The 20703-nt window shown below is 37.6% G+C and overlaps 1 pseudogene; it reads right to left on the bottom strand.

Moving 5' to 3' along the window:
• Window positions 1–17131: 17131 nt before the first annotated feature.
• LOC105663283 (uncharacterized) lies at window positions 17132–17784 on the bottom strand (annotated as a pseudogene).
• Between the last annotated feature and the right edge of the window lie 2919 nt (window positions 17785–20703).

A 20703-nucleotide genomic window follows, 5' to 3' on the forward strand; every position in this document is an offset into this window, starting at 1 on the left:
TGACCACGACCTATGATCCGTCCGGTCTCCCGAGGAGGCTCCTTGTGACGGGTATAAAATACACGTCACAACCCCCCCCCCCCCCCCCCCCCCCCCCATACGGAAGAGGAAAATCAACGAAAATCAAAGTAATGCACCTGTGTGCGCTCATACTGATCGAGATACCCGCGCACTTGTGCGGGACAACTTGGCAACCCCTCACAGGAGAGAACGAAAGTGCGGTAGTGGACTTCTTTTATTGGACAATCACAATAACCAAATAAAAGGAAAAGAAAAGAAGAAAAGAAACGTACCCGAATTACCATATGACCAGAATTGTTATGATACATTAACACATCACTTACCGTGTTTGTCCGCTTCTCCTCCTTCGCCTTACTCTGCTCCTATACCTATCCTTCGCGATTTCACCCGGTATTACCTAATCTAACGTTTTGCGGAATATTTCGCTGCGTACGGATCGCCTGTTTTCTATCGATATCTATACGGAAGAAGATAAAAAAAACAAGGAAGGATAGGGGGCCAGCAGTACCGTTGTACCGAATAACGTTGCTGTAGACTCCAGATAATCCAAATAAATCTATATTATTTAACTATCGTCCGCCTCGGAATGGATGCGGCACTGGGTTGCGGGACCCTTGCGGTATTCATCGCCCCGAAATCGTTTGGTCTCGCTAACAGTCTTTTACCCGCGACGGTATGGCGCGGCATTTCGTTACGTCTCTCGCCGCGTCAATGCTGGCGGCTCCGTTTTCTTCCTCCTTATCTTCCCCGATGACTACTGTCCTTCTCATCCTCTCCCGCTACTGGGGAGCCGGTGCTTCACGTGGTAGATCGCCTCGGCAGGCGGCAGGCGGCTTTTCCCTCGTGGGTTCGCGCCGGAACGAGGCGCTTGGCGCTGGTCTTCGTTCGTCGCGCCGGAAGTCCGGGTAGATTAGATCCGGTGAGGGCTCGCGCGGGGCAGGTTTTGCTGCCCCCCTTGATTTCTCGCCCCGCAATTCTGGGGCCGATCGTTCGTTCGAAATGTCGCGCCGGCATGACGCCTTCGGCCCTCGGCGCGGGCTGTCGCGCCGGCACTCGGTACACTGTGTCTTCGGTAATGGTTCGCGTCGGCACCCTCTTGCCAACGCGTCCTTCGTGGCCTCCTCTTCCCGCCACTCGGGTGCGCATCGGGGACAATTGCGGAGAGACACCCCCTTACGGCCGCAGCGGTAACAGTACGGGGCGCTCTTTGGTTTTGGGCACTGCGAGTACCTGTGGTCGATTCCCCCGCAATTCCTGCACTCCGCGGTTTCCTTCTTCAGCGGGAATAAGGAAGACCCGCTTGCGGAAGTGCTGGGTCGCTGGCTGCTGGCTGTGTTGACGCGGGTAGGCACTCTGGGAGTAACAATCCGTTCTACTTCCCCCATTTGTACCGCCCGGTCGACCGTAGGGGGTGCCTGGGTCCAAGTTTCTTCTGTTTGGGTCCCTCTGGTGGTTGGCTCCATCATCGGGCAGGTTTGTGCTGAATTGTTTCGGGAAGTTCGCCCCGGCATACTGGGACCGCCACCTCCGACTTGCACCCCTGTCGTTGATGTCCGTGGCGGTACCGTTTGCAAAATACCACGTCACAATAGACTGATATTTATCAAAGAATTTATAAACTAATTCTTTATTGAAAGCTTTAGCCCTGGCCATTGATGTTGCTTCTGGAGTACGTAAGGATAAGCAAGGATTATCTTTCATAAATTTATAGTACCACTTCTTCCCTGCAGTTTTTTTTTCTCTGTTAAAACGGTGTGGTAAATTATATTTTTCAGCGAGTTGATAGGCAAGTTTTCTTAGACCAGTTGCAGTAAGCCCAAAAAAGCTTGCTTCTAACTTGAGTGCGTGTGCAACCAACTCCCGTTCTATAGTATTGCTCAAATCCTTGGGCCTTCCAAATTTGACGTTCCTATTTAATCCTAGAAAATGACGTCGTAACGTTGGCTTTGGGATCCCATATTTTCTATGAGCTTCGTTAAATCCAATAACACCTTGCGATAATTTGGTTAACGCCTGTTCCATGTCTTCATTTTTCCAACGATTATAAACTCGTTTTAACATAATGGCCTACCAAATTACAAAAATCAAAAATCAAAAATAGAAAAAAAAGAAGAAGGTAAAAAATCAGTCGAAATAATAATTTCTAAAGCCTAAGTCACCTAAGTCGTACCAGGTACGATTTAGGCGTCTAGCACAAATACGACTAAGGACACTGCGTAAAATGTTATTAAAATTAATATAACCTCATACTGATTGATCGTAATGCATGTTAATTTCGCTCAAATGATTCTCTAGTAGTTACAAAACTTACAGCACTATCTTCAAAGCTCCAAAAACAATAAATACTTACAAGATTAACTATCACAGATATGTAGAATATTATACGAAAACAGCGACAAACTTCTTAATAACAATATCTCTTAATAAAAATCGTGACGGATCACATTAAAATATTCAAACTACATGTGGCACCATCTACATCCTAATGTGGCGCCATTACAGCTGTAGTAGCCATAACATTTAAAATATAGAACAGGTACGACTTAAGCACAGGTACGACTTGAGCAACCTTACCCTAAGTCGCGCACTCATTTATTTTATTCCGCGATCAGCCCGAACACTCGTTTCCTCGCTCTCGACTTCTCATGGGTTTGCACCCCATGCTTTCCCTCGCGTCGCGTGGAGGTCGCCATTACCGAAATTTCGTTTTTTATTTATAACTTCACTATTCCACTTCCGATTTTCACAAAATTTTCACCACTCACTTACCCCGCGGTTTCCCCTCACTTCACAACATTATTTATCATACTTTTACCACTTTTTCCCACTAAAACTGGATTTTAACGCGGAGCGACCCCCGAACACGTGTACTCGCCACGACAGCCCTCTTGCCCCCCCCCCCCCCCCAAATCTAACCCTACCCACACCAATTCTCTGGTAACTTTAATAACGTTTTAATAAAAAAACGAGTGACGGGTAAAACCTTCTGAAGGTCACTCAGGAGGATTGACATATGTTGTCAAGGTCAAGGTCATCGGAGCTAGCTCTCTCCATCGGCATATTTACCCGAAATGTAATAAATTAGGAATTGCAGCGTGTTCGATTCATCTAATTCTACATCGATTCGTAATAAGCCACTCGTAATAAGGCACTCGCTCGGGTTTGGGCAGTTGCTTGTTACGAATCTGGTATATTATTCCATTCACGAAATTTTACTACTATTAAAAAGAGAAAGCATGCTATGTTCTGTCCTTGTCCAAAGAATAACATCGCTGCTCGACCGATTACTTTATAGTTTACCGCTACCGTCGTCGCGCTCGGGAACAAAGGCAAGCCGAATATATACCTGATTTGTAACAAGCAACTCGCCAGACCCGAGCGAGTTGCTTATTACGAATCAATACTGTAGTACCTATTCTATAAATGGGAATCTCCAGACCCGCAGTTTTCACATTTACGGAAACAATAGGGGAGACCGAGGCTAGTTGACTAAATTTTAACATATTTAATTATTATAAATGAGCCATTGTTATTTTATTCACTTATTGTATACCAATAGTTTACTAAGGTATACAGTGTAATTTTTAAAGCCGCTTTGATTAAATCTAAGTTGTAGTTTTTATCACATTTATGCAAGTGTGAGCAATAAGTCAACAAACCCCGGCTTTGGGGTTAGTTGACTTATACGACGGGGTTAGTTGACTTGACATTTACTTTTAAGTTTTAAACAAAAACTAATAAACAAACAACATTTATTTTTTATACATATTAATTATAACGCTGAATTTTATTTATAAATCGTCATTTGAATTGCAATTTATACTCTCACCGGTCAAACGGCATAAACAAGATAACGCGTGGTCCAAAAGTCGCAAACAAGATAAGCCAAAAACAGCAACGCAATCAAGAGATAAGGAAAGTATAAAAGGAGAAGCAGTTCGGCGCGCGTGGCATTATTAATACGACATTCTTAATAACCAGACGACATTATTTGGAGCTCGGGTTACGCATCACGATACACCGCGGAGTCGGATATCGAGATCGTTCTATCAATACCATTGTAACATTAATAGCTCGTACATTGTAATATTGTGTGGTTAAGAAATAAAGTTTTTTTAAAACATAAACTGGGCGACTTCCGGCGTAACAATACAAACGTAAAATATTTTATTTAAACCGATACACTTCTCGTGAGCCCATTTGCTGCAACGTGTGCATTGCACCCACTTATCACCACGAACGCTCTTACTACAGTATTGATTCGTAATAAGCAACTCGTTCGGGTCTGGCGAGTTGCTTATTACGAATCAGGTATATTTTCGGCTTGCCTTTGTTCCCGAGCGCGACGACGGTAGCGGTAAACTATAAAGTAATCGGTCGAGCAGCGATGTTATTCTTTAGACAAGGACGGAACATTGCATGCTTTCCCTTTTTAATAGTAGTAAAATTTCGTGAATGGAATAATATACCGGATTCGTAACAAGCAACTGGCCAGACTCGAGCGAGTGGCTTATTACGAATCAATGTAGGATTAGATGAATGAACGACAGAATCGCTATGCATCAGAGTGAGAAACCAATATATATGTTCTGTCCTCTTTCCACTAAACTGTTCGGTCGACCGTGAAAATTTATGACTTCTTCGGTTTCGCGGACCTCTCACTCTTTCTCGGATCTCTCACTCAGCGGCCGACTTCAAACAATGAAGAGGGGATAGAAATTTGCTTGTTACGAATCACAAAACCGTTGCTTGTTATGAATCAATACTGTATACAGTTCGTCACATATTAAACATTCAGTATCATCTTCTGATACTGAAATCGGATCTCTGTTGGATGATGTGGATGCTGTGGTACTTAATTTCCGAAAAAGAGATTTTCGTGCGCTTTTAGTCCTGTTTCTTACAATTATATTTCTTTCACGCGGGCATTTCTTTTCTTTAATTTTTTCTTTTTCTTGTTTCAGTGCTTCTTTTACCGGTGTATCCGTCAAAATGGCACTGCGTCTCTTTCTTCTCGGTTTTCTAGTAGTCTGTCGTGCAGCTGCTTTCGGAAATGGTCTTACTTCTTCTGGACTGAATGTTTTATTTCCTTCTTCGTTTCTATTGATTTTATTTTCATCTTCTTTCGCGGCAGGTGGACATTCATTTACATTTGCGTTTACTGTAGGTAGCTCTTCAGTGTCAATTATCAATTCAGTATTTTCATTGATGGGAGCAGGTCTGTCTGTTACATATGAAGTTAAAAAATCACTATCAGAAAAAATGTTATCATTAAAAGGGCAAATTCCGGTTTTTTGGAAGCCAGCCATTATATTCACTGGTGTAGCAGCTAATGGTAAAACTGTTTTTATAATTCCAGGTATGTCATATATAGAAAATGTTTTACCAGGATTATTTACCATCCAATTATCAATAGCAGAATTGGTATACTTTTTTAATAGTCCATAAACACTTCTATCTAATGGTTGCAATTTGTGCGAACAATGCGGTGGAAACGATAAAACCGTGATGCCATTTTCTTTACAAATATCTAAAGCGGATATCGAAAGGTGAGAATCGTGATTATCGAGTAACAAAAGGATGGGCCTTTCCTTTGTGCATTTCGTGTGATGAACAAAATGCTTAATAAATTTTACAAAGTGTTCTTCCTTCATCCATCCAGATGGATTGGCATCACCCAAGCTTCCGGTAGGCGCGTCTCTAATAAAATGATTCCGGTAATTCACTCGTGGAAAAATAAAAAAAGGAGGAATTGTGTTTCCACTTGCGGATACAGCAAGAGTGAGGGTTACAAGTGTTCCTCTTTCGGCTGACACTAATTTACCAATCTGTTTAAAGCCACGTCGAGCTATAATTTTATCTGGCTTTTGCACTGTGGTTATACCCATCTCATCAACATTCCATATATCCTTAGCTTCAAGACTAAGTCGATTATACACCATCTTTAAATTTGAAAAAAACATTTCTACGTTTGTTTTATTAAATGAGGTGGCTCTTGATAAGCTTGTTGCTTGTGGGCATCTTATAGGTAAGCTATTGTTTCGTTTAATAAAAGAAGCATACCAATCTGGCCCTGCCATTTTATTCTTGGTCCAATTATTTGGAATTTGAAGTTTATTCGAAACTGCATATTCATAAGCAAATTTTCTAAATTGCTTCGGCGTCAATCCGTAATAAATATCCGATGCTTGTTTTAAATAGTCAGATAAAAGATTCTCTGCTTCTTGAGAAAAAACTTGTCTCCCATTAAAATAACCAACACGGTTTAATGCAATTTCACCGGTTGTTAATTTCGCTTTTTTAATATAGCGTTCAAGCGTTTTTTGTGAAATTAAAAAATCTTTAGCGACGCTATTAATGCTTCTACATTCATTTATAACGATTTTGACTGTCCGCAAAATAACATCTGTCGGTGTTTTTCCCTTATCAGTTTTTCGTTTGTAATTCCTCATGTTGATGCCTGCAAGAAATTGATAATTATAATGGGCAAAGCAAAATATAAATGAAACAAAAACAATATCCGGGGTTAGTTGACTAAGTCAAATAACCCCGAACATGATTAGTCAAATAGCCCCATTCGACATCTTTAACATTTTGGTTGCTTTATATCAATAACCTTTACGCATTGAATAAAGTAAAAACTGCAAATTATAGCCAACATATCACACTTCTGTTAAATATTTATAAAAAAAATATTAAGCTGTACTTACTAGATAAAAATTTATAAATTGTCAGAAGGAAAATATTTACTTACCGCTATCGTTCTTGAATATTTCGCTCTCACTGATGTAAAATGCAAAATATTGTCACGGTAACAAACTACATGATGGTTTAGACATTCATATGTTTAAAAACATCGATTGCAATGTATTTTATGTTGAATTTCCATAGTAAAGTGGCAAAAATAAATTTAATAAGAAGTCGATAACATTTACTGATGTCGGTAATAAGACGTCGATAATTATGTATGTTAGATTATCGATTATTTATATGATGCCACTCGTTTAAATTTTTGATTCGCAAATGTTAAATAAAATAATTCTGATATTCTCTTTCGTGTTTGTTTCTCTTTATAAAAATTCTTATTTCGCACGGATATAATAGAACAAGTTATTTAAGTAGTTCTTCCTTAGTTTTCTTCATTTAAATATATAAAGTTTGTTTTAAAAGTTATAAGTGTTCTGTTTAATTATTTAGTATTTCTTTATTTGTTTAATACTCATAACCATATTCCATTAGGTTATGGGCCCAGTTCACGTATAATTTTAAGTGTTTTTGTGTTTGCTTTTGTGTTTAATTGTTTAGTATTTATTTTTAAATCGTTTGAATATTAAAAGACTTTGATAATGGATGCATCAAATAAAAAGAACATTCCACAATTTAATGGTTCTAAGTACAACGCATGGAAACATAGAATTCGTAATCTGTTATACGAACTGGACGTTTTGAAAGTTGTTGATGAGCAGCCACCATTTCCGCTTACCGAAGAATGGTCGAAGGCAGAGCGAATTGCTAAATGCACCATCGTTCAATATTTGGCGGATACACACTTAAAATACGATACAGAGGGAAGTACAGCAAAATCAATTTTACTAAATTTAGATAGTGTATATGAAAGTCAAAGTACGGCTACTGAATTGTTTATTCGAAAAAAATTATTAAGATTGGAAATGAAAAATGATAGTTCATTAAAAGATCATTTTGAAATATTTGATGATTTAATAACGGAATTGTCAGCTGCGGGCGTGACAGTACGGGAAAATGAAATAATTTCAATTTTATTGTCCAGTTTACCAGAAGCATATGAAACTGTATCAACTGTTATTGAGACAATGATGACCGAGGCCAAAATTACCTTGGACATTGTTAAAAAGAGGCTGTTTGATTATGAAACCAGAATAAAGAGTGAAAAGATAGATACCAGCGCAAAAGTTTTGCATGCTGAAGCTGAAAATTACCGGTCGAACAATTTTGAGAGTGCCCGGTTCAGAAGAGGTAATCATAGGGGTAATAGAAGAAGAGTAACCATGTTTAAATCAAACAAGCAGAAATTTGCTGGTAAATGCCACCAATGTGGTAGGAAAGGTCATAAAATAAAGGAGTGCTATTATTATAAAAAGAAATTACAGTATAGAGCAGAACAAAATGATAAAAATCGTAATTTACATCTAGTTCAAACAACTCAGGCAACAACTAGTAATGATGTATCCGGCTTTGCTTTCATGACTGGAAATTATGAAGTTAAGTATACAGACAAATTATCATTTATCTTGGATTCGGGAGCATCAGATCATATTGTGAATGATGAAAAGGTATTTTCAAGCATACATGTGCTTAATCCACAAATAAAGATATCAATAGCGAAGCATGGACAACATATAATGGCTTTGAAGAAAGGAAATGTATCTGTAACTACCAATATGGGAATTAACTGTATTTTAGAGGATGTATTATACTGCCCAGATGTACCATATAATTTATTATCTGTAAGGAAATTACAACAAAAAGGAATGAGAATTATTTTTGATGAAAGGGGAGTTGAAATAACTAAAGATGGTAATATGGTAATGTACGGTAAGCCTTTAAATAATTTAATATGTATAGATTTTGAAATTATAAGAAAAAGGGTAAATTTATTTAATTCCTATATGTCCAATAGAGTAGCAAATAGTTATGAATTGTGGCATAGACGATTAGGACATATGGGAAAAATAAAATTTTTAGAATTGAAAAATAAACAAATGGTGGAGGATGTGATGTTTTTAGAAAAAGTATTTCCAGATGATAGGTTATGTGAAGCTTGTATAAAAGGGAAACAAGCCAAATTGCCATTTGAAAAGGCAAAGGATAAACATCATATTACACGACCATTGTTTATAGTCCATACAGATGTTTGTGGTCCAATCACTCCTTCTACAATTAATAATAAAAAGTATTTTGTTACATTTATAGATGAATATACGCATTATTGTGTAACATACTTACTTGAAAATAAATCAGACGTATTTAAAATGTTTAAAGATTATGTTGCAAAAAGTGAGACTCGTTTTAATTTGAAAATTGTCAATATATATTGTGATAATGGCAAAGAATATTTATCAAACGAGATGAAAGATTATTGTATAGAAAAAGGAATAAGTTATCATTTAACGGTCCCGCGAACTCCACAATTGAATGGTGTTGCAGAACGGATGAATAGAACAATAACGGAAAAAGCACGTGCAATGATAAGTGGTGCAAGTTTAGAAAAAGAGTTTTGGGGAGAAGCAGTTTTAACTGCTACATATTTGATTAATTTAACCCCATCGAAAGCTCTTACTGTTGATAAAACCCCATTTGAATTGTGGCATAATAAAAAGCCCAAATTGAAATATTTAAAAGTTTTTGGTTCTACGGTATATGTGCATAGTAAAGTAAGACAGTCAAAATTTGACGAGAAGTCTTATAAGTGTATTTTGGTAGGGTTTACACCAAATGGTTATAAAGTGTGGAATGTAGAAAATGGGAGATTTGAAATAGTAAGAGATGTAGTAGTTGATGAAGTTAATTACTTAGAATCTCGGCCTATAACAAAGAAAAGTGATTTTAAACGTGATTTGTGTGAAACTGATGCATCTCGAGAGATGCCAAAATCAGTAGATATAGAGTGTGAATTTAATAAATCTAATAATCAAAAATCAGATGTGTTAAAGAAAAGGAAATCTGATAGCATTGAATCAGATATAGTAGAGCCGAGAACAAAAGTAATGTCAGATGAAGGAAATAGTAAATCTGTAACAGAAACAGATGTAACAGGAGTATCGGGACCGGAGAAAAATGTAATAAATGAATTAAAAGATAACATAGAACCTAGAAGGAGTGATAGGATTAAGCAACTCCCTCCTATGTCATATAATGAGTTGGACATTGACAATGATTATCTTTTGTGCGCTCAGTCAGTAGTTTTTAAAATTCCTACTTCATTTGATGAAATTAAAACTAGAGAAGATAGAGTCAGGTGGGAACAAGCGATTGCAGATGAAATAAACTCATTAGTTATTAATAAAACATGGGATTTGGTATCGAAGCCAAAAGATAAGAACATTGTTGATTGTAAATGGGTATTTACGATAAAGAATGATGAATTCGGAAATCCAGTGAAATATAAAGCTCGACTTGTGGCTCGTGGTTTCAGCCAGAAATATTTAGAAGATTATAACGAAACATTTGCACCTGTAGCTAGGATATCAAGTTTCAGATTTTTCATGGCCTTCGCAAATCAGAATAATTTATTAGTTCATCACATGGATGTGAAGACGGCATTTTTAAATGGTATTTTGAGAGAAGAAATTTATATGCGAATTCCAGAAGGTGTCAAATGTGATAATAGTAATCAAGTGTGTAAATTGAATAAAGCTTTGTATGGTCTTAAACAAGCAGCGAGGTGCTGGTTTGAGATGTTTGAAAAAGCTCTTGTAGAGAAAGGTTTCCGAAATTCATCAGCAGATCGTTGTATTTATATGTTAGATCGAAAGAATATATTAAAGAATATATATGTTGTATTATATGTGGACGATCTAGTGATAATAACTGCTGAATTTGACACAATGACAAATTTCAAAAATTATTTGAAAAATAGATTTTTAATGACAGATTTAAATGAAATTAAATTGTTCCTTGGTATAAAAATCGAAAGAAATAATGAACAAATAACGTTGGATCAGAGTGCGTATATTAAGACTGTTCTTAAGAAATTTAATATGGTAGATTGTAAACCTATTAGCACACCTCTTCCAAGTGTATTAGATTATATAGCTTTAAATTCAGATGTAAAATATGATGCACCTTGTCGGAATTTAATTGGGTGTTTAATGTACATAATGATTTGTACAAGACCTGATTTAAGTATAGCTGTAAATATTTTGAGTCGGTATACAAACAAAAATAATAAAGAATTGTGGCAAAATCTTAAAAGAGTTCTAAGATATCTAAAAGGATCAACTGAAGTTAAATTAACATATGTTAGAAATAATTATAAAAATTTATTAAATGGCTATGTAGATTCAGATTGGGGAGGTAGTGAAAATACAGATCGAAGGAGCACAACAGGATATGTATTCAAGTTGTACGAAAAATGTACAATATGTTGGAATACTAAAAGACAGACATCAGTAGCTGCTTCATCTACTGAGGCCGAATATATGGCACTTTTTGAAGCTGTCAGAGAGGCACTCTGGTTAAAATCGTTGGCAATTAGTGTTAATATAAGTATTTCTGATCCAATAATAATATATGAAGACAACATGGGTTGCATTAATATTGCAAGTAATCCTAGCAGTCATAAACGATCAAAACATATTGACATAAAATACCATTTTTCTAGAGAACAAGTTGAAAAGAATGTGATAAAACTTGAATTCATTCCCACAGGTGAACAATTAGCCGACATATTAACGAAGCCGTTACCAGGAAATAAATTCCAGGAATTTAGAAAAGGAATGAACTTAATATAAATTTTATAATTCTTATTCCATACATATGTTTATATAATTCTGTTTTAATTCTATTTTAATTCTGTTTTAATTCTGTTTTAATTGTGTTTAAATTCTATTTAAATGTTGATAATAGTTGTAATTTGTTATAAATCATAGTTAACATGGTCTAATCAGGTTTTCCTGGGTTTTCCTGATTCTTTGCAACAAATGTTGGGCCATATGTATTTCCCAGGTAAAACAAGGAAGGACTGTCTTATTTAATAAAGAGATTAATTTAGTTATACCAGTTTTGTTAAGTATATCAAATTTATTTTTGAGGGGGCGTGTTGAATTTCCATAGTAAAGTGGCAAAAATAAATTTAATAAGAAGTCGATAACATTTACTGATGTCGGTAATAAGACGTCGATAATTATGTATGTTAGATTATCGATTATTTATATGATGCCACTCGTTTAAATTTTTGATTCGCAAATGTTAAATAAAATAATTCTGATATTCTCTTTCGTGTTTGTTTCTCTTTATAAAAATTCTTATTTCGCACGGATATAATAGAACAAGTTATTTAAGTAGTTCTTCCTTAGTTTTCTTCATTTAAATATATAAAGTTTGTTTTAAAAGTTATAAGTGTTCTGTTTAATTATTTAGTATTTCTTTATTTGTTTAATACTCATAACCATATTCCATTATTTTATAATATAAAAATTAAAGGCAATTAGTCAACTAACCCCATTAGTCAACTAGCCCCGGTCTCCCCTACTGTACCATTGAAAATATAAAACTTTTCTATTACTGACTTTTTTTTATATAAAATATGGAAATGGAAGTTAGGTGTTATTTTAAATAAAACACAGTAGTTAAATTTAATTTTGAAAATGAATCAGTGAACTCTTCTCTATATATTCTTTACTGGATGCTTACTCGAGACGTGCGCTTTTCAGACTAGTCCTCGGACCTCGTGCTCGAGAGGTCCCATGCCTCATTGATACTTTTGTATATCTCAGCATGCTTACACTAGAAGGACCGTCTTGGACAACGCAGTTCGTCGAGTTCTTAATTAGACAGGATGTTTATCCCTTGCCTTTAAAATAAACCACGGAAGAAATAACGTGGGATTGATTTTTGTATATTCCAACATAAAACTTCCACCATCATATTTGTGACATTTTTTTTATTAAAACGAAACCAAACACGATGCAATTTGAGTTGTATATATTTGAAATATCTTTGCTACACGGTATTTCGCGGCTAGCTCGGTAACGGCCCGCGACCCCGCTTCGCCCGCGAATTCTCGGTCGGCCCTTCTTGACCGTGCCCGCGACGATGACCGTCGCGGCGCCTCCGCGGATTCGCGCGCGCGTAGCACTTCGGCGCCCGATCCGAATCTGTTCGATATCGCTTTATTTTATTTGATAATTGGGCGCCAGACGCTTCTCAGCGTCGCGATAAAGAACTTAGACGCGAAACGAGACTCTATAGCGGGAAGATGGGAAAATCGTTTATGTCGATCTCGGAAAAACGCGGAAGATTCGAATCGGCGGCGGAACGGCTCGGTAGCTCAGTATCCGAACGCAATGGTAGAGTGGCGGGATTCTTTAAGGGTAAAGGAGCTAGACGCGGAGGCGGACGAGAGTACGTGATTCGGGATAATTCGCGAGAAACCTCAAGTTAGCGGTATTTGTTAACAACGGTGTTTTATTTAATATCTAAGTAACTTAAGCGTACAGTGTGATCCAGTATCGGAATTTGATTTAACCGTAACGTTCTCGGCGGAAGGCCGAGATACGATCTCCGCGAGATTTTAACCACGGAAGCGAAATATGCAAGTTCCTAAGCGGAATACAATCTTTGATATTTCCTCGATTCCCGGAACGGTACGCGACGCAACTAATTTAACAGAAACGCAACGCAAATACTTAACCAAACGCGACGCAATTATTCTAACGGACCGCAACGCGGCGAAACGCGACGAGACGCGACGGGACACGACGAGACGCGACGTAACGCAATTATACTAAACGCAACGGAATCTAACGCACTTAGTTTTATACGAGACGCGATTTAATTCTACACGCGGAACGATTCTGTATCGGCGACCGTCTAGAGAGTGAAAGCGAGAAGTTACGCGACAAACACGAAATGTCCGGTACGACATACATGCACTTTACGTTCTACTCCCGTACCAAGAGTTCGCGAAATCGAGACGTGGGAGGGTACAATATTGGCAAAGGCCTACTCGAGACGATACTTTAATTGTAGCTTACGCTGTACCATTCCCCGGTACAGGTTCGGTGATCCGGCCGAGTGGCGATTCGAGAGATCGAGAAGCGATCTCTCGACGACACGAAAAAGTCCGGACGTCGGGATCCGCGACCGTCCCAGACAGGGGCCCCCGGGTTTCTTTATCCTTCTAACTTAAGCTAATTTCCCTACGATACAAAGCCACTCCGGTCACACTTTGCAGAATCTGCCCGTGAATGGCAAGCCAGGTGGTCTACAACCCACGATATGACGATCTCGATTTCGCGCTCTTTACAAATATATAGCGGTAATTGAGGGGGCTTACCAAGGTGTCCAGACACTGGGCGGCAGAGCTCGGGATTTCGGTAATGTGCTTTTTCAAAACTTTACGTGAAACTTGGCAAGTGCCGAATACAGAATAAGGATCCGCGAGCCCTTGCGCCGATATTAGGACACCTCGTAGCATACCCCCACCCTCTGCCGGAGTTTCCGAATTCTATCGAAGTCTTCTTCGGCAGGGCCTCTTCCGTCTCCACAGCCTCTCTTCTTCTATCGTAGGGCCGGAGCGGGGAAGCGGCAGGGAATCGGCACTTTCCTTCGGCGTACGTCGGTTTCTCGCTGGAATCTCTCCTCTTACTCCGTTGCCTCTCTTCGTCTATCGGAGGATCCGAGCGGGGTAGCGGCAGAGCAGCGGCGTTTTCCCTCGACGTACGTCGCTCCTTCGTTGACCGTGACGTCATTCCCCGGCGGTACATATAAAATAGTATAGCGGCAGAATTTGTTCTTACGATATTATACGCGCTTCGTTCTCTCTCTAGACGGTATCTGACGGCGACCTATGACCCGTCCGGTCTCCCGAGGAGGCTCCTTGTGACGGGTATAAAATACCACGTCACATCTTATTGTAGTAATGCCATTGATGTACGCGTAACATTTGAAATTACATGTAAATATGGCCCGTGTTTTACGTCGTGTTTGGTCTCATTTTGATAAGAAAAATGTTACAAATATGATGGAAAAACTTAAAAAAAAAAAATCAAAAAGAAAAAAGTTTCATTCTTGCATTAGGAGTGTCCTGGTAGGTCACTGTTTGTTGACGTTCAGTCTCCTCCGCTCGAAATGTAGTACAGGGTGTCCCGTAACTAGTGTTACTCTCTGAAAGGGGTGGTAGAGGACGTCATTCTGAACAAGATTTTCCTTTGCGAAAATGGGGTTTAAAGCTTCGTTTTTGAATTATTAAGAAAAAACACGGACCAATTAGAGCGCGAGGATTTCGCGCGCTCAGACGCGAGAGCGACAGCTTCGAAAATGACGGTCGATCGTGATCATGAACAAACGTGTGTATATATACAGGGTGTCCCGCAATTAGTGTAGGACCCGAAAAGGGGTGGTAGGTGGGGCGATTCTGAACAACTTTTTCCTTTGCCAAAATATTGGTTGAGGCTCCATTTTCGAGTTATTAGCAAAAAACACTGACCAATGAGAGCGTGCATAGACCGGGCGCGCGAAAGCGTGAGCGACAGCTTCGAATATGACGGCTGATCGTCGTCGTGAACAAACGTATCGATACCGTCGGTATAACGTCGGTATATCGTCGGTATAACAGGAAGCTATTAGGTGAAAGTTGAATAATGAATTAAGAAGTTAAGAATAATATTAAGTTCTTCGTAATTTGTGAATGGGAGATAAACAAATTAGTTGTTGTTTACCCAGACCAAGTATCTTGCATTTATTTTAAGCCTTCAAAAAGGAAAAAGAATAAAGTCACGAAAATTCATTCTGTCGATTATTCTAATGAAGCAAATGAATAAATTCACGTTTCAAAACGAATGAGTACCTTTCCTACGAAATGGGATAAAATTGGAATAAAATATCTAATGCAGTACCTCATTGAAGTGAAATAAATCAATTGCTGCGTATGTATAATTTTAAAAATACGGAAACAACTTAAATAAAACTTACCCATTGATTCATGAAAAAACTAGCTTCGATAAAAAATATTTATGTCACCGGGTAGATCCACCGATCAGAGCATCAACAGCTGATATCCTGGCAGGGTCAATGAACTCTCAATTTATTTCACTGTCTCTTTCTAATAATTGCACAACATAAGCACGACCGGTAAACGGACCGAATGAAAACGCGTGAACGATTATTCATAGATATGTATGTTTAACGATACGTTATATTCTCATTATAAGGTATCCGAATTGAGGAATCGATATTATATTGTATTTTATTAGAAGACATTGTTAGATTGGCCACGGATCGCGGTTTCGTTTTCGATCGCGAGGCATACGTCGCGAACGGTTGCCATGCAACGATGATCTGTTGAACGACTGCGGCGTCGATCGACAGTCATCGTTTATTGTCGAAAGATACGTGTTGAAATAAAATGTATCGTTGTTTTTAATAAAAAATTCTGTTTTCTTGCTTTCAAGATAATATAGTTTAAATTATTTATGAATATTTGTTTATGTGTTTTCATTCGTCGTATTTATGTGTTGAACTCACAGTGAAAATTAGGTAAAAATGACAGAAAAAAGTGATAATAAAAACTAATAATGAAAGGTGACAGTGATAGGTGACAGTGAAGTTTCTTGAGAGTTTTTTCAGAGTTTCTATTATTTATGAGAACAGTAGGGATTGGTGGATTGGCCCAGTGACAGAGATGCATTTTCATCGTGATTATTTGCGGTTCAATGGGTGAGTTACATTTAAATTTATTAATTATTCAATTCAAACTTTTATTTGTTGAATAGAAAAGTTATTTAATTTTTTAAAAATGAGAATTTGTTCTTTTTCATCATCACAATATCGAACGAAAATAACGGATAAATATTTTATCCGTTATTTCTTTGCCATAACGAATCAACGTATCGAATAAATTCGATTTATTCTGATTACGTGAGTAGGGACTGATTTCGTTATTTCTTATTCAGGAATGAATGGTAATTCAAGAATAATCCAGATTTTTTATTCATTATTCGATGTAACTTTCATCTAACAGCTTTCTATTATACCGACGTTATACCGACGTTATACCGACATTATACCGACGCGGTATCGATACATTTGTTCACGACGACGATCGGCCGTCACACTCGAAGCTTTTGCTCACGCTTTCGCGCACCCGGTCTATGCGCGCTCTCATTGGTCAGTGTTTTTTGCTAATAACTCGAAAATGGAGCCTCAACCAATATTTTGGCAAAGGAAAAAGTTGTTCAGAATCGCCCCACCTACCACCCCTTTTCGGGTCCTACACTAATTGCGGGACACCCTGTATATAATATGCCGCGGTTGCCGATTCTACTGCGAGAACCGCGGTCGCGGCTAATCGCCCTCTATCGGTGATCGGTTGTAGTAGCGTTCGCGCCTGGTAGTAGGCAACCGCCTACTACCGCGTTATACACCAGACGGTCGAATTGAAACTTTCGCTTGCGTTTGACCGCCTAAACATTTGTGCAGCAAATTTTCATTTGATAATTTTTCGAAAATAGGAAGAATGTGCTGTTGTACGTCGGGGTAAAGAGGTGGAGGGTGATTTAAATTTTGTGATGTTGTTCCGTATACTTCGGCTTTCTTCCACTTACACCAACTTCCTTCTCCTGTCAGACAATACTCGTGCCTCGGATTTTCGTCCGTTGAACACAAATGATAATACGTAGCCCATATCGCGTTTTTCATGTCCGGAACACTGTTTACATTCCTCCTAATGGCTAATCCGTAACAAGACTGCAGTTTCTTTATACGGGCATCTGTTCCCATGGGCATCCGTGTACCCATTCCTTTTTCAACATGGCCAATGTACTCACTCTTCTGCACTTGAAATTCTTCCTCATATGGATTTATGTCCAAAATCGCTTTAAATGTTTTAGAATCTCCATCTTCAATGTAATTGCCATATTTTATTTCATATTTTTCTTCAGACTGCAGAAACATTTTTCTTGCAGAGCCCTCGTGATATTTTGCACATTCTTCTTCGTAAAATTTAAACCATTCACGCTGTTCTTTGGTGTTTTCCCTGATTTTCCACATGTTGCAGGCCTGACAATAGCTGCTCTTCACTACCAAATGAATCACTTTGCCAGAGGAGTAGTCAATGAGTGTTGTTACACTGTATAGTGACTTGAATCCCCGTTTCTTCCACGATCCACCGCCAGACACCTTCCAATTGAGCAGCTAGCTCTCACGTTTTTCGTTTTCCTTCTTTTCTTCTTCCACAGCTATTTTACAACAAAATTGGAATACAGTTTTTGCGGCTGAGCACATATGTTTGACAATGCTATTATATGATGCATCTCTCAAACCATCACACATGTCCATAAGGTTTGCAAATAAATTTATTCCCTTTCTGGCAATACCTCACAGGCGCATCCCAAACACGAGTCTACGATTCACTTCAAAACCACTATGAATGAACGGGCCCGAATTTATTTCTCTTTGACTACATTCACATACAACAACCAGTTTAAAACCGAAGCTTCGATTTCCGGTTTGCTCAAACGTTACATACTTTTTTCACGTGTAACAAATAAGAATTTCAGCTAAACCGGTAAAAACTGTATAAAATTCAATTATTCGATAGCACAAAATATTGTAAGAAATTTCCGCACTACCCTCACTGTGGATTTTTTTGCACTAATACTTTGTACTTCACCTTTATTTTCCTAATAGGCTACCCTAGCCTAGAATAGGGTACCCTACCATAAACGTGTAAATAAAATAACTTGTCGTGTACAATCAGTTACCTTCACTGCGACAAACTCAATTGCTTTATCGCTTTGCCGCATACACGAGTAAAATTCGCATACGAAGGTCCCATAGATGCGCTCAGAGGCTGAGCGGAGAGCGTCGTATTAACAATTTTCATTGTACACTTCGTTTTGAGCAGATATCAAATGGGCAAGCTAAAAGTCTTCTCAAAGTAAATAAATATTTAAATTGAAAATTGAGAAATTAATTAGTATTTTTGAAATCCTGCTTTGCGCATTTGAAAGGTATTATAATAATTAACAAAATCCATAAAGATGAACTAAAATATACGAATATTCTACAAATTATGTTTGTCCAGAGAAAATTCACCAAAATCTACAGTAAACTTTTACTCTCAGTTTTAAAAAAAGGTTAGTCTATTTATTAAAAGTACAAATATTTTTGAAATCTACGTCCCTTTCTGGACAGTATGGTATATATAACATCATGATTTAAATACTATAGAAATTTGACTTTTGTCCATTGCATGAAACACTGTGCGGCGTGAACGTTAAACTGGTTCTGGATGAGTCTATGAAGAGCCACCAATCCTCGGGCTTACGTTTATAATGTAATTTGTTGAAAAAATTTTTTACGTCGGAACAGTAACACAAATTGTTGTGAGCCGCAAAATATTGCTGTAACTTTTCACTTCTTTTTCGGAAGTGACTTACAGTTGTCTCTGCTACAAGCAAATTCCACTGTTGTAATCTGGGGGCCAAAAGTTCCGATTTATTGGGTTGTTCGATAATTAACGTCGTTTTTTTTCATATTTTTCGAAGCAAATTTATTTATATTAACCATTAAGTGTTCATTCAGTGTTCGTCACTGACGTCACCAAGGTTACACGGGAAAAAGTCTAAGTGTAAATGTAAAAAGTGCATTTTCAATGACATGTTGCATCCTAATTTATGATAATTGTCTATTAACTCTTTCACTATTTGTACATAATTTGTTGACTGATGTTTTCCAAGAAAGTTTTTGCAGATATTTTCAAACGCTACCCATGCTTGTTTCTCATGTGTCGCCGTTATATTAAAAAAAATCTTCGTTTCCAATTAAAGTTTTAATTTGCGGACCCACGAAAATGCCCTCTTGTATCTTTGCCTCTGACAGACCAGGAAATTTCACTTTTAAATATTCAAAAATTTGTCTATTGTTGCTTACAGCTTTTACAAACGCTTTCATTAGACCTAATTTGATATGCAGCGGAGGTAAATATATTTTATTCGAATCAATGAGTGCTTCATATTTTATATTTTTTTCGCCCGAAATGGAAATGAAAAGTTTTTCGTCTTGTGTCATCTTGCAGAATTATTAAATAATGAAAACTCTTTAAATGTAGAGTATTTAGTAGAAAACAAGAACATTATTAGAATGAAGGAAGGTTTTAAATAAAAAGTTTTCCTTCATAACAGTAGAATTTCTTTTCAATTCTTCCAATACCCTTGCACACTTTTTATATTGGTGCATGTGCAGGATTTTTGAGGCGTAAATAATTAATACAAACATTGTGATAATGTAACTAATTTTATTTTGAGGTATAAGGAAAACAAGCGTCTTATAAGTTACTCGTTCGGTCGCCGAGGAGAGAACGAATACCTGCTCCGCGGTCGGTATTACAAAACAGTGCATTTTGTAAATGGTGTAAAATATATTTTTAAAAATGGGTATTCCCATTCCTTGCTTATGATTGCAAAATCAAAATATGTTAGAGGCAATCATTGCAATCTGTGTGCTACCGGTTATCGAAATAATCGCGCTATCATTATATTCTTTAATTTATTTAAGCATGTTCCACCCCTCCGACACTCTTGAGGATTTTATACATAATAGTTCGATAGCAATGCATCATTCCTAATTTTTTTGGAGATTATCACTCTAAGGGCTGTTCTCAAAAACTACCCCCAAAAATTAAAATAATTTTTTTCCACCCCTTGTGATTAAACTAAAATTCTGAAAAAAATATATGTTATAAAGTTAATAAGTATTTATTTTTTCCTTTTCAATGTGTGCAAATATCAGAACTCGTTTTCGAGAAAATAGGCGTTAACTCTGAGGGTTGTTATCCCTATATCTCCCTTATACGACGGGGTAGGCATTTGAAACTTTCTGTAATTGATTTCTGGATATAAAGGAATATTTAGAATGAATAAATATCAGAATTGGTGCGGGGGCCGTTTGCCCATGTTTATCCGGCTAGACCCTTTGCCT

The sequence above is a fragment of the Megachile rotundata genome, chromosome 3 (assembly GCF_050947335.1).
Source record: "Megachile rotundata isolate GNS110a chromosome 3, iyMegRotu1, whole genome shotgun sequence".
NCBI lineage: Eukaryota > Metazoa > Arthropoda > Insecta > Hymenoptera > Megachilidae > Megachile > Megachile rotundata.